The sequence below is a fragment of the Lichenostomus cassidix genome, chromosome 3 (genome assembly GCF_008360975.1).
Source record: "Lichenostomus cassidix isolate B80296 chromosome 3, HeHo_3.0, whole genome shotgun sequence".
Taxonomy (NCBI): Eukaryota; Metazoa; Chordata; class Aves; order Passeriformes; family Meliphagidae; genus Lichenostomus; species Lichenostomus cassidix.
In genome coordinates, this window is record NC_139483.1 from 84,431,593 (window position 1) to 84,445,839 (window position 14,247).

Genomic DNA, 14,247 nt, shown 5'->3' on the forward strand with positions numbered 1-14,247 from the left:
AAAAACTTGCGGCCAGTGTAGGTGTACATTTTTAGGAGAGAAGAGAGGTGCCATGTGCTCTCTGTAGGAACAAAGAAGAAAAAAAATCTGTTAACAGTGTAAGAATGCAAACTAGGACAACTGAGCAATACAAAAGAAAAATACCGGCTTTGCAAGGTTCTACTCAGCAAGGCTAGTCTTTGTTTTTTGACAAGTGGATATTCTTTAAAATTAAGGTAAGCAGATTTTATGCCTAGGCTGTTTTATAATATGTAGATATGATTTTATAATTTATAATATATATATATATGTTACATATATATCCTAGTCATCAGATGACATTATAAACCATGATGGTTTGGCTTTTATGGCTATTTTTTATCACATTTCATGGGAACATCACAGTGCAAATGTATTATGGTGTACCATCTACTATGAATTGTGCTATTTATGGTGCAGGACACACTGGCATTAACATAAAAAGCCTTTTTCAGCATAGTAGCTGGTGATGCCAACATGAATGAACTAAAAAAAAGAAAGTGATTCTGAGACCTTTAGGGTTATCCCCTTAGGACATGTACAATGTCAAAGAACTTCTGAGAGTTGTTGAGTGTTGTCAGCTTGTACGGAGCCGCCTGGAATGTGGAACAGTTTCCTGAAGGCTTTTCAGAACCTTAAAAGCAAGAAGAGGCAGTCGATTCCCCAAAGTGACTGTCATTTTCTTTCACCCACAGCACTTTGGCAGTGTGATTCATACTATTCTACCCACTCCTGAACTGTAACTAGCCAGATGAGTGTTTTCATTTACTCTTGACTACAGAATGAACAGAATAGGTCTTACAGCCAGAATGTGCAATAATGAAAACTGTCTCATATGCAGTAGCATGGCATCCTCTCTGTTCTAACACATAAATGTTTTTCTGAGAAATTATGCAAAATGCTGATGTAAGTCCCAGGTGAAGGAGGAGGAAGGGATGCGGAGAGGAAAAGGAAGAAAGAAGACTTCAGAAATATATAAAGAATCTGTTTCTTTAAATAATTTTTGGACTGCAATATTAACTAATTTCAGTAGATCTGATTAATTTCTGACCTCCAGGAGCCAGCAAAAGTTTTCTGCACATTTGTTTTTAGCCCATTCTAGAGGTTCTCCCACAAAGATACCCAGCAGTAGCAGTACTTGGGGTTTGTCATCACATTGGCAACTGGTCAGTACAATTTCTTCTGGTCACTAGATGGCAGAATGTGTGTTGGCTTAGAAGCACAATTTTGCATTGACTTGAGAAGCTGTGACTTTCTGTTTCATTTTCACAATAAAATTATCTCTCATATATACACATATATAATAAATGTCTCTCCATTCAAAGGACTGAGGGGTTTTGGGGTTTTTTGTTTGTTTGTTTTGTTTGTTTTTGTTTTGTTTTTGTTTGTTTGTTTTTGTTGTTGTTTTTTTATTTTTGTTTTTAGTTCTTCTTTGGTAGGACTGAAGATTAATAAAACCTCAACAAAACAACCAAACTGAACAAAACACGAGCTGCAGTTATTTTGGTTTTTGGGTTTTTTTTTCCTTACAGTAATCCCTATGATGGAAGAAAATCCAAGGAGCATTCCCTTTTCTATCTCCAGCACCACTTCACTGTAGCAGGGTACCCAGGCCCCCACAAGGAAGCACTTGTTCTCTAATGCTGCATTGGCAGGACAGAGAGCTTCAGGGCATTAGTGAATACCATCACTGCAGTACAGATTTAAGCTATAGCTTTCTATGGGAACCCCGTAAAATGATATTCCCTCATGAGGTGGGCAAGTTGCCAAAAGGGTAACATAACTATTAGCTGAATTAGATATCCATGGGAACCTTTTCTTAGTGAATGTGGAAAACATTCTTAAAACAGCCTTTGCTTACTTCCTACGTAGATCCTGGTCCCATAAAAAAGTCCTCTTTTGGCTCTCCAAAACAGTATAGAAGAGCTTTGATCAGTTTCAAACTGAATGGAATAATTTCTTTCACGAGAGTGAATTAAGATCTGAACTAAGCTGTATGCGTGAAGACAGTGAGAAAGATATGCTATTACTCATGAAAAGTTGGAATGGATTTTATAATAGTGGAAATATGAAAGGCAAAAGTATTTGTACTAACAAAGTATATATTTTTTAATTGTAATAAATTATTGCATTTTATGAAGCAAAAGATGGGTTAACATTTGTAGGAAATTAGATACAAGATTTCCTTTCTCTTGCACACAGAGATATCCCAATACATATAAGCATGCACTCTTTCATCTCTCAAAAAATTAGAGAAAATAATTATGTATTCTAAACAGTCAACATATTGTACAAAGGTAATTAGTTTATATTTGTCTCTCGGGAGACCCATTTACTCCTAGGACATAATTTTGGATTAATACTACTGCTGGTATTTTTAATGACATAAGAAATGAAATATTGCTGAATTAAAATATAAATGATAGCACAAATCCTGAGGAGCTAGACTTTCTCATGGCAGTGCAATCTGCTGTCCCTCTGTGCATCTCCACAGTGACTCTCTTGGCCAGCCATTATCTTTAGTGGGATCTGAACTTATTTATTTATGGCTACAGATTTGATCCGTTAAGAATATCATAAAGATGTAATATTTATTCACTTTCAGTGTGCACAGAATTTTGAAATTCTGCAAACTCTATTACTTGCCTTTCTGGCCCCAATTGCTCATCATCATACATCTAGGCAGGAGAAAGTGAGCATAAAAACCTAGTGAAGTGACTCATACCTGTTTAAAATGAATGTAAAATGTCACCACACCAGGTACTGTGTTTTCACATGTGCTTTGCAGAATTATAACTAAGCAAAGTGGAAAAGGAGGGGTGGATAAAAGACCAAACTGCACCTTTACCTCTTTTTATGTCGATCAAATCTGACATATTTGTAATTATCATGGCCACATAGGCAGAAGATGCTCTGTAGTTAATGTTTTTACCATTCAAATACTTCCCTAGTAATCCATCCCAAAATGTTTCTGTTCAAATAAAAATAACAATACTGATAAAAAAAGCACTTTACATTTTCAAATTTAACATTTAAATTGCGTAAATTCAGCAGTATGTTATTCTCTCATATTTTATACTGTTCTCTCAAAAGATTAATGGATGTAATAACACATTAAAGAATGAAAACACAGGGGATTACATTTATGTATTTTTGCTTTTGTAAATGAAAGGCTTTTAATGCATTCTCTTGTAGTATTCTCATAATTTTAATATTTCTACTATAATAACTTATTCATGTGTAGTCTTTAAAAATTTACACCATGGTATCATAATAATACTTCAGTATCTTCATTTCTTCTTTATATATCATACCATTTTACTTCTGCATTAAGTATTTTGTTTTTGTTGTATATTTAATTAATTGAATTACTGATATGGTTAGCCAGTGCAGGAGTTATTTCTGAATGGCATCATTTTTATATAAACAGTCTCCTTGTACTGAACACTGCAGCAAGCCACGTAGTTATTACACACAGGCTAGTATGTGCCCTTTTATTGTTCTGTTCAATTAAAAGTCAAGAGATGATGACTGAGGATAAACTGTGATTTCCTAAGCTATTGAATTCAATAACTCTTATTTTCTGTTCTAGAAAGACTGAAAAGCAAGTAAACCACAGAAAGCAGAACTCACAAGGACATCTAGACTATTTCCTTGCCCTGCAACTATTTACCGCAGACATTTCTGCAGATGGTTGCCTAATCTTTTCTAAATGATAGAAGCACTCATTAAAATATGAGATGAATTATCTGTGAATTTATGACATGGAAGTTTACACTCTGTGAAAGATTCTAAAGCTGTATGAAAAGAAGGAACAAGAATCAGTATTTTAAATAACAGGTACTGCAAACTGTAATTATGAAGAACAGTTAAACTGAGCATGGATTTTTAGAAGGATAAAGATTCTCAGTGAAGGTAAATGATATTGCATGTCTTTTTAAGAGCATTTTCTTGCTCTTGTTTAAATCTCCTAAATTGTTTTTATGAGAAAATAATAAAAAATGGAGGAAGTGTTGCTGGATGTGAATTTTGTACATTACATTTTTATAATTTGTGGTACCACAAAGCTGGCTGTTTTGTGTACAGACATCATGGGTGGCTGCTAAATATCATGTAGAGAAGAGAAGGATAAAAGTAAAGGACAAGAGCCTTGGCTGTTGCAAGATGGCCTAGCTCCACCCAGGCAGACTAAATTTTGTCAGTTAAGGTGGACTAGAAGGTGTTTACCAAAACTAGAGATCTACTCTGAGTTAGAAGGGTTATATAAGCAGTTCACAAGGGTATGTGCCCTTGCTAACAGTCACTTGCAGTTTAATGATCACACACATGCAATTTCAAACATATTATTCCCCCCAGCTCATCCTGGGATATCTGTGTATGGCACACCTCCCTGATAGGAAGGGTGTTGCAATGGTTTCCAAAATTGATATGGAACCTCTTAAAAGGTATCGTATGGTGCTGTAATTTCTCTCTGAACTCCTAGGGGACACCTGTGGTCTTAACAAATATGAGTCATAAATAACTCTTCTCTAGTCAACAGAATAACCTTAATGGAAAAACACAATAAAAATGAGAGGAAAACCACTGACTCAAAATTTAAACCTCAGATCAAATTTTCATGAGCATAGAATCATAGAATTGTTAAGGTTGGAAAAGAGCTCTAAGATCATCAGTCCAACCATCATCCCTGCACCAGTATGATGTTCACCTCTAAACCATTTCTTTATGTGCCATATCCACACATTTTTTTTAACAATTTCAGGGATGGCTCTCCATCACTTCCCTGGAGAGCCTGTTCCATTGCTAAATAACTAAAACCAATCCTAAAATAAATCTAAATCCTTCCTTCAGAAATACATGCATGGGATTTTAAATAGGAAAGCACACAAAAGATCTAACCAAAAACTATCACTAAAAATCACTTGGCCCTAGATCTTTCAGGATTTTTTTTAATGTATTAGATGTTTTCACTGGCTTTAGTAAAAGCACTTTTCTATGTCTCTGAAATTCTGATTTCAGGGTCAGAAGCAGCAACTCATTTAATGTTTTTAAGGACTCAAATATCTCACAGAGCCTAAAGACCAATGTTCTCCTTCACTCTTACTGCATAATATACACTTGGAAAAAAATATCTGAGTGCATCTGCTAACATGTCCTTCCTACCTCTATGGGCTATGTCAGAGAGTACCATGGCTTATTTCACAGGTGTTGCTCATGCAATGCCTCTGTAAAAGCAAACTAACTGGTCAGCTGCAGATCTGAGCTAAACAAAGCATAGTTTGTCACATACCTCCTAGAGAAGTTCACCCTGAAACCTGCATTAAAGAATAACTGAGGTGCAGGATTTCTCACCTACTTAACACCAGACCAAATAACCAATGCCAAAATATTTTTTAAAAAAGCAGAAAATTTGACTTAAGAGCAGATGTATTCGATGGGCATAATCCATCCGATATGATGTACCACTCTTAACACAGGCAAAACAGCACTTTACTGGATTGAGAAAATGAATCCATTAGAATGAGTGAGACTATGGTAATGATGCTCTACAGGTCTACCAAATATGTAGATTTGGTAGAGATTTGGCTCTAAGAGCCATCAATATAATGCTGGTTTTTGCAACATACATATTTTTAAAAAACTTTTTAAAATGGTGTTTTCCAGCCATGGCAGAGATTTCTACTCAGACACAGCAAAGTGCCGTCTTGTCCACTTCACTGATTAAATTAGAAAGCAATAGAAAACACAATCAAGTTGACACAACACTGATACTCATATTAGGGAGAATTACAGGGATGACACTACTGAAGTGATACATCCTCAGAGGTGGAAGAGCATGCCTGTCTTTCCTCAATAAGCTTGAAATGAATTTATTTTAGTATTCATATTATTCCTACATTCCAGCATGTTTTTACACACGTATCTTTTAAAATTCTCATGTATGTCCTACAAATAGTACTGCAACAATCTATACCTTTTGACCTCCACAATGATTAATCGAAGATGTACTCTATACAGTTTCTCCTACACGTCAATAATAAGAATAATTTAAAAATGTCTATTGCATGATGGCTACACAGGTTACATCTCATGCAATTCGTTTCGGCCTGTCAGCATAACATGCAATGTGGCTACATAAAATCTGTCTTAGCTTACCATGGTCCATCATTTGGGGAAATTATGCCAAATTAGTCAACATATATGTGTGTTTGGAGATTGCAAGCAGGGAGTTTTTCACTGAAGGTGTTTAGTTCTGGACTTAGAACTACGGCATTTGCAAAACTCATTACTCTGGGAGCTCTGACTGTAACTTACCACAAATGTATTCTTGGAATGACCTATTGCTTATGGACATACAAAAACTAATATCTTGTGGAGAAATCTACAGTTTGTTGTGTTTTACTTAGTGCAGACTTTCCCTTAGCAGCTAGAGACCTGCAACTGGGATGTGTATCACAGCTTATGACTTGAATCTCATCTTGCTGCTCCTAACTGTGAACCTTTTTCTGAATCATCTACAGTGCTACTTATACATCTGCCCACAGATAGCCTATAAATCTCTCCAAATGCCTCTGCTCTGCTGTCTAGAAAGGGATAGAAAAGAATGGGTTCACTACAGAGCTCAATAAAATTGCTTTTATACAAAGCTATTTTCAAACAAAAAATTGAATTTGCCTCAGATTAGGCTTCTGCCTCTTTTGTGCTGGCTCTCTGAAAATAGCCTAATTATTTAGTTACCTGAAAGAAGTCTACTGTAGGTGTGTATAATGGAATGCTTACATCAAAACAAATTCTGAATCAGTAAATTAAATAACACTCACTAGAGACTTATTTTGATCATCCAACCAACAATCAGAACTATAGCTATGTACTCAGATGACCATAGCTCCAACTACTACCATAATGAACATAATAGACATAATTCATATTCACTTAAGTGATTCACAGGTAACTTCAAAAACATAATAAGGCAAAGGAGATCATACATTCAGAAAATACAGGAAAAAAACCCCACTAGGTTGACCAGAAATGTTATACAGCAGGTATTATTTGCCTCAGGCAAGAGCATGTCATCAAGAGCATGTTAAGGAGCCTGGAAAGCTAATGTTGAAGCTCATAAGGTACCAGATCTCAGAAGAACAGAAAAGAAATCCTAGCTTTAGACCCAATACAGACTGTTCATTCTGTATCAATCTTGTGGAATATTTTTTACATTCTCCCAGACATATTTAAGTTTAATCTTCTGTTTAGTTACTTCAACTTGATATTAATTCATATCTCAGATTAAATAAAGTACTTCTAAAGACTAAAGGCTTATGATTTTAGCAACAACTTTAGCAAATTAAAATACACTTTTGGTTTTTAAAAATTATTATTTGTTTGATACATACATAGCAACCTCAAATAAAATCAGTTTTATGAATCCTAGGTTACGAAGTAACATTCCATTAGTTTTAATGAATATTTTGAAAGTAATGCAGCAATAGGTCTGCAAAGCCTGACTGAACTGGAGTGCTCTGTGCTGGAACTGACTCTGGAGCCCCAAGGTACTTACATCTACAGTCAGAGAAGTTTATTTCCCAGGATAACTGCTGAACCCATTGATGCACGATATGGTTATACAAATGCCCACATGCTAACATATGTAAAACATAACAAAGGATAGCCTGGGTGTGCAAGATCTACCTCTGGGAAAAGTACTTGGTGCCATATAACTGCACATGTGTTGAGTTTAGACCATAGAACAGATGTTTCCATTTTGTTCTCTCATGCAATTTATGCTTTTCAAAAATCATTACAAGTTCCCAAAAGACATGAAGATGCAATTTTTTATGTAAAAGATTCTGCCCAAAAATAAGTCATTAGTGTTAATATACAGCCCCCTATACTGGTTGTCAGACTTAGCACATCTATAATTTTGATCACTTTATGGTGCATTTCAATTATTTCCCACTATCAAAAGAATAGACAAGTCTCACTGTACCTCATGGTGTGGTTTTAATACATTAGAGGAACATCACCTATAAATGAAAATACTTTGACCTCCACCAGTGTAAATCAAAAGTAATGAAATAGCAGAATTAAATGTGCATATAACTGCTGTGTGAGCAGAACTGACTTCAGACAGATTAATTTCTCTGGTTTGGAGCAGAACACAGGAATGCCAGACCCAGAATAATGATTTTCTAGCTTCTTCCTCTATGTTCTGTTAGATTATGTGCATTCTTATGCATATCCATACTATTTAATGCTTTAGATTATAGGAATAACTGCAGCTAGTTGAGGAGTGATTTCACAAAATCTGTATTAATGATGAGGTCAGCTTGGATTTGCCTCTAAGTAGCAGTGTTTTAAAATGTAATCCCAATAAATTATTCCCAGTATTAAAAATTAGACGTTGCAATACTTCATGAGAAATAGCTCCAGTTGGTACAATATTTTTTCTTGTTGTTGCTCTTCTCTTACTGCCCCAAGGCCCATGACTGCTACTGGCTTGAAATGTTATAGTTGTAATCACGGGGTATGTACTAAACTGCAGTTAGGAATATCTGCCACTATACCTTTCAAACAATCCCGTGGCAGGGCCTGGGCAGGCTGCTAAAAAAGCAAGAATTTAGGAAAAATAGCAAAACACTTGTGCAGAGTAGAATTATTACATGTGATCACTGTACAATTGGCACTCTTCTGAACAAATGCCTGTGGGAATCGAGTAGTACACAAATATTAGTCTGAAAAGAAGGTGCCATTTAATGTACATAAATAAAATGTAAAAAATAAACCTCACTCTAGAGACAACTCTTTTTTTGTGGAAGGAAGTGCAAGTCCCTTAGCTGGTATTTATAGCTGAAGCAAATTTTAAATCCCACACCAGTTTCACAAACTAGCTGTAGATCCAGACTTGAGACTAAGAGTTGGAGAGACGCATTATTTCCATGGTCACCTAACTTCCTGACTCTGGTGGTCAAAACATAGCCTAAGAATTCTGAGTTAAAAGACTTATAAATTTATAAGGATCCAGGGAGTGTTTATGACTAATTTGTAAAGAGTCTGCATAAATACCACTCCTTTAAGATGGAAATTGTTGGCATGGAGTTTCTTCTGGTTTCTCTCCTTACCTCTGCAAGGAGGATATCCTCTCACAGGTCGTGGAAAACTTGGAACTAGAAAATTACTTGTTGGACACAGAATTTGGTGTAGCAGAAAGGAGACTTCTGCAGGCTTCAAAACATCAGAAAAAAGTAGTGGTCATATGATTAACAAAATAATATCTAAAGAAGAGAATCAGCCAAGCAGAAAAATGGATGAAAAAAAAAAAAAAAGAAAAAGAAACCCCCCTAGCCAAACAACAGAAAAGACAACCAACCAAACAGGGGAAAAAAAAAAAAAAAACCACAAAAAGCAAACCATACCAAAAAATCAAGGGCACATCCCAGAAGCAAAGAAAGCATATGATTATATGTCTGGTCAGGGTCATTCTGGCTCTGCTCAATCCAGGAAGATTATGGGGTTGAGGAAGACAATAATCATCAAAGCTTCTGTTTTCATTGGCTGTTTATGAATTTAATTCAAACCATTCTCAAAGTATATAAGCTGGATGGTACTGGTTTTTAACTGCTCTGTTTTTAACTAAAATTTTATTATGTTATATATATATATATATATATATATATATACATATTTAATTTTATTTACATCATTGTTCACTACTACCTCTAAGCTAAATAACATCTATTAAAAATGTCACAAGACAATTGCAGGTGATTATATTGATTCATTGTAACATGATACAGTAAAGGAACAGGTAAACATTAAATCTAATTCAGAAGAGAGTTTACCAACATGGAATTCCGCTGGGAAGCGAATAATATTTTTCACATAAGGAACTCATTTCATAAGAAAAAGCTGTCTCAAGGCCAGACTTAATGGCTAAGCTAAACTAAGATAAGAGTATCAGACAAAAGAGAAAAAAGGAAAAAGCAAGAAGAAGAGCATTTTGAAAAAGTTGAAATAGCTTTATTTCTGTTATTTGTATTATACCTACAATTTGAATTTTAATTCTTATTAAAACAGAAGCCCTTTCTCAGTTACACATTTGAGTCAGCCCCAAATGTATTTGTGTCATGAAGAAAAAAATCAGTTATTCTAGAAATTATATCAGTGAATGAATTTGGAAAAATACAAATTAAAAAAAATGTATTGCATCTATTCAAGCACACTGGGATTTACAATAAAAGTAAATTATTACCTCCTACATTAGGATTCTTCATAATAATAAAATAATACCAACTTTACTTAGTGAAAAAAGATATAAAAGAATTATAATTATGTGGGATGTAATCCAAGAATCATAATTACATTGAGCATGTAGAGGGATAAAATGTTAAAGCCAATAACCAAATGATAAGCAGCTTCAAACCTGCTCATTCCACCCCTGAAGTTGTTAAGAAATTAAAAATTCTAAATTTATAACAAGTAGGAAATAGTAGCTAAGAATCTATGAAACCTAAGTATCTCTTCATCGCTCCTCTTCTATATATTCATGTACTGATGGAGGAGTTGTTGATAATTTCTGCATGTGCTGAGGATGAATAAATGGAGTCACCAGGAAAGTGAGCACCTGAAACCAGTCATCTTATTCAGCTTCAGACCTGACATTCTGCTTCATGGCTGTGAATTCTTATCATGTTCAATCTATTGATGATGCTGCTTGTCAGCTGCAGTTTTCATTAGGAAAAAGGAGTTTCAGCTGACAGTAAGGCTTATAGGAGTTCATAAATATTCTGCTACTGTTCAAAACTGCTGCAATGAACTAAAAACAGACATATAGATGCATTTTTGATCCCACATGAAACCTAAGCTATTCAACTATAAAGCATGATCATTCAACATGTTAATTAAAGAATAAAGCCATCAAATTATATATGGCATATTTCTTCTGACCTGGTCCATGACAGAACAGCAATTCAGCTCTTCAGTTTTTGCTTCTAATAGGATGTTCTGCATCTTCACAACCCTTTCAATGAGATCTCTCTGCATACTGTTTCTGGAATGGTTTTATAGCAGAAGATGTGAACAGTGCAGGTTTGTCTCCACTCCTATTGCTTCCTTTGGTGACTTGAGCAGAGAGTTGACCTGTGATCCTGTGGGGCCATGGGACTTAGCGCAGTGCTCTGCATGGGGAGATGGAAGGCTGAGCGCCAGGCTGCCCTCAAGGAGCTTGTTTTGAGGCCACTGACAGCCTGATAGGACATTTCCCTTGATCATCAATATCATGTTCCCAAAGCATCTTTACTTGTACATCATTCTAAGGTCACTTTGATATAAATAACCAGTGACAGATGAGGCCTGTGGGGTGCTTGTTAGAGAGCCAGTGGTAGATCTTTTATTCTAAGTCAGATCAATCGTGGCACAACAAAGTTCTGGAGATCTGTACGTGCCACTACTGTAGAGCCATAATAAGACCTTTTCTTCTTCAACTACTGAATCTGCAAACTGTGAACAGGGGCTTGAGCTCCTGTTTACAGAGAGTTTGGTAAATCCAGTGGTCTTCACCTAGAGACAGCAAGACTGCCCAAGCTTGGCAAGAGAGCACTGTCTACCTTATGAATAAGAATAATCTCATTTGGACCAAGATGACTAAAGTTAGGGAGGCAGATCTGATCATAAAAATGGGAGCAATGTTCTCTCCTCTCGAGGCAGTCTGTGGCTGCCAAAGGAGCCTGGATAGCACCAGAACAACAAAGAGGCCCTCCTCCAGCAATGCTCACAGCTGCGAGGAGCGGCCACTGCAATGGCCCTTGAGTATTAGGAAGGACAAAACAAAAGCTGTTCAGTGCTGTTTGCTGGAAGTCAACAAACACAAGGGAATAAAAATATGGCACATCTCAGAGAAGCTGGATCTCAGAACAACAAAGACAAATAGACACTTTTTTTAAAAATAGTGTTTAGTTTGTTTTTGTTTTCCTTAAAAACAAGAGGTGGCCTGTTTTCTTCTACTTATGTTTTTATTAGTCACTCTTTTAGAAGACAATCATCCCAGCAGTAGTGCTTGAGATCTGTTTGTGTCATTTAGAAATCTTTCCATTTGATAAATGTAATACATGTATTCTTGTGATTGTTTCATTGGAAAATTGTTGTACAGCCAACTCAGGCAGTAGACTAAATTTTGGAAAACTGAAGATCATAATTTATTATTTGAATTCCTCAGCTTTACTTTTACTCCCATTGATATTTGTTTCATTCCTTACCGTTATAGCTTTCTATAATCACTTAACTACGGAAACTTTTCTCGGCATCATCTCCAGTTGTCAGGTTTCATTCATAAGAACCTGTGAGACACACAGTTTTACCTGTTGCCAGTTTTGGCCATTAAAATACCTCACATACTGCAGCTCAGACTCTTTATCAGCCCCCTAACTTGCTGGTTTTACACCTAAAATCTCTTTCTCCCCATTCATGTTCTGGCATCATACTATATTGATATTAATTTACCTAAATTGCTCTATTAATCTGTTAATATCTCTAAATTCTCATGCACATCTACAAGCAAGGGGTTAGATTAGATTAGTAAAGCAAAGTACACCAAGATACCGAAGTCATCCAGAAAGACTGCGCCATTCTTAGAATTCCTTGTTTTGGTCAGCTGTGGCTGTATATTTATTCCTTTTGAAATATTGAAAAGGCTCAGACCTGTGGAAACCCACTGTTAATCATACTGCTTTAAGATCTGCTGATGGGTCAAGTTGTGTTTCACTTAACTTTAATGTACCTGTTTATAAACAACGTGTAAAATAACTCAAGATTGATAACTGCAAAAGTAAAAGTTTTGCATCTCATTTTCTCTTTCTTGAATGGCAATAGCTTTTTTTTTTTTTTTTTGCATGGAAAATAGGATTAAAAACTCCAAAGTAAAACAGTTATTTCTACATTGTTCTTGGGAATTACAAACTGGGTTTCAGAAACATGTCCAGAGAGACACTTTGGGTTATGAAAACTTGGCTGACAAACTATAGAAAATTTGAAGAAAAAAGGAGTCATATAAAACTCCTTTTTTGGCCAGATTTTTTTTGACATTTTCCCTAATATCAGTACCAGCACTGTAGTATTTCCTTATTTACATATTCTGCATTATGCTTTGAAACATTTTTTTTTAACTGAAGGTCTTTTAGACAAGTACACTTGCTAAGATATAAATCAGGATTAGAATAAAGTATTAGGATGAAATTATGCTTTATACTGAAATTAAAAACTCACATGAAAAATACCAAAATTACTTCAGGTAGGAGTCATTATGCAAAGTCTAAATGGTGAAGTTAGCATAGTGTGTTAAAGAGTATAAACTATCTTGTTTCTGTTAGAAGACTGCCAAAATGCAAGAAATGAGACAGTTGGAATGCACAGGCTATCTGAAAGGAATGGGAAATGGCAGTGTACTACAGCAGCAAATTCAGAAAGACCAATTGTATATTTACTGACTATTTTGATCATGTAAGAAGAGGATGAGAAGCAATGTTCAGTTCCAATATGATGGAAAAGGAAGGAACGAAAGTATATTATTTTTTTCTGCTTATGCACATATAATTAGTCTTCCTTGCTAGAATTCATGAAATACACTTCTGACCCAATTTACTACTTAAAACAGAAATGTTATCCTAACACTGGTAGCATTTTTAATGTAATTTTTAATGATAAGGGTTTCTCATGTAGGAATCTATAAAAAATAATTAGGACACACCCTCATCAGACACTAAGGCAAAATTGATTCTTGGTCTGTCAGTTCCATTTCCACGAAGGCTTTCTGCAGCATCCTTCTAGGGAACGGAGCTGATGGTTGCTTGCCCACCAACTTCATTAGGCCTCCAAAAAGTAAAGGAAAGCTCCACACTTGTGTTTAGCACACAACACATAGACCTCAGTAACAGGAAACCATTCTTGTGAACTTTCCAAAACCATATATCCACACACTTTAAAAAGCCTTAGGTTTCCACTAACATCAACATATCCTGTATCTACAGCACATATTCAGGGGATTCTATATTTTTTGAAACCAAATTTTATTTTATTTTATTTTATTTTATTATTTTATTTTATTTATTTTACTTTATTTCATTCATTTAATTTCATTTCATTTCACTTTTGTTAACTTTACTGTATGTTAAACAGTCCTGCTTAGTCAATCAAGAGAAATCCTTCATATGCTACAGAGCAAATTTGACACAGTAATATAGA

At 35.3% G+C, this 14,247-nt stretch overlaps 1 protein-coding gene and 1 long non-coding RNA gene across 12 annotated transcripts in view; one reads left to right on the forward strand and one right to left on the reverse strand.

Moving 5' to 3' along the window:
- Nucleotides 1-14,247, reverse strand: part of ADGRB3 (adhesion G protein-coupled receptor B3) — a 451,307-nt gene that overhangs the window by 275,381 nt on the left and 161,679 nt on the right. The gene's annotated exons all lie outside the window — the stretch shown is intronic.
- The window catches only part of LOC146440146 (uncharacterized), a 55,485-nt gene that overhangs the window by 20,450 nt on the left and 20,788 nt on the right, over nucleotides 1-14,247 (forward strand). The window contains exon 3 of one of the 2 annotated variants that reach the window (XR_014851053.1): nucleotides 3,611-4,016. The exons of the other annotated variant lie outside the window; for it this stretch is intronic. This is a non-coding gene — a long non-coding RNA (uncharacterized LOC146440146). Of the gene's footprint in view, nucleotides 1-3,610; nucleotides 4,017-14,247 lie in introns of those variants that run through there. 2 annotated transcript variants of the gene reach the window in all.